This window comes from Pinus tabuliformis, chromosome 1_1 (assembly GCF_031772625.1).
Source record: "Pinus tabuliformis cultivar Carrire ecotype Pingquan chromosome 1_1, CPIR1, whole genome shotgun sequence".
In the NCBI taxonomy this organism is placed as follows: Eukaryota; Viridiplantae; Streptophyta; class Pinopsida; order Pinales; family Pinaceae; genus Pinus; species Pinus tabuliformis.
In genome coordinates, this window is record NC_142297.1 from 189,176,010 (window position 1) to 189,177,463 (window position 1,454).

A 1,454-nucleotide genomic window follows, 5' to 3' on the forward strand; every position below is an offset into this window, starting at 1 on the left:
AGCATCTTGTAACACCTCACCTGTCACATTTTCTTCATGATTGTTTTCTTGTTGTGCATCTCCTTCTTTTCCCTTCCGAGATCTACAGTCTTTCTTTAGGTGTCCTTTCTTTCCACATTTCCAGCACACTATCCCTGATCTGGACTTGGATCTGCCTTTCCTTGATTTATTGCGATATCTTGAGTTCTTTCCTCTTTCCATTTTTCTTCCTCTAGACTCTGCACTCAAAGCATTTCCTGATGTCTCACCGGAGCTTTTCCGTCGCATTTCCTCGCTAAGGATAGCACCGACAACATCATCAAACTTTAAAGTAGTAGATCGAGAAACGAAGTTACTAATGGCCATTACCAAACCATTCCAACACAAGAATAACAGAGCTCTAATTTCATCATCAAAGTTTACCCCTACAGAACTTAACTGACTTGTAACTGTATTAAAATCATTTAAATGGTCTGCAACAGATCCACCTTCTGACATCTTCATATTAAATAACCGTTTCATAAGAAATACCTTGTTTGAGGCCGAGGTTTTTTCATATAGTTTCGACAACACCTCCATCAAACCCATTTTCATGGTTTCCTTCGAAATATTGAAGGCAACTGACGCAGCAAGGCACAACCGTATTGTTCTGAGTGCCTTTCTATCGAGAAGGTTCCATTCTTCATCTTTCATACCCGTCAGCATCTTTGTTTTTCCACCCAATGGTAGGTATAGATCTTTCTGATACAGATAATCTTCCATCTGCATCTTCCACAGCGAGAAGTTTTGGCCGTTAAATTTCTCGACCCTAAACTTACCATCTTCTACCATTGCTCCCACTAGAACTAGGAACCCTTCTTTCCTACGAGTTTATCCGCCAAATAGACCTTTGGCTCTGATACCAGTTGTTATAAAATTATATATTACGGAGCAATGGAACACATAAAATATTGCAGAAATATAAACACAGAAAATGCACAAAACAAGAGAGACACAAATATATGTGGTTCACCCAGTTTGGGCTACGTCCACCCCGAACAGCCAGTCCTTCCTTTTCTATTATCCAGCAAAATGAAGAGACACGTCAACCTACAGCAAAACCGCTGTAATATCCTCTGTTTTCTCTCACAGTCTCACCTCTCTGTTTCTCGCTCACAGAATACACATCTATTTCCCAGCCTCAAATACAATACCCTCATACAAAGAGAGGGGTTGCCTTCTAGGGAAAAAAAACCTAAACTAAACCTAAGTTCTACCGTCAGATCATCCACCTAATGAACGACCCAGATTGACTCGAAATTACTATAATTTTACAAGGCAATTTTACATTTGTTTTTAGCTTCGGGGGCGCTGCCCCTGAGCCCCCGCCGGGGGACTGCTGGGCCCCGAACCCCCCAGCCGGGGGGATCGGCCCCCCCAGACCCCCGCGGGGGGACAAGTCCCCCCCCGTACCCCCCCGCATGGAGGGGTGTACA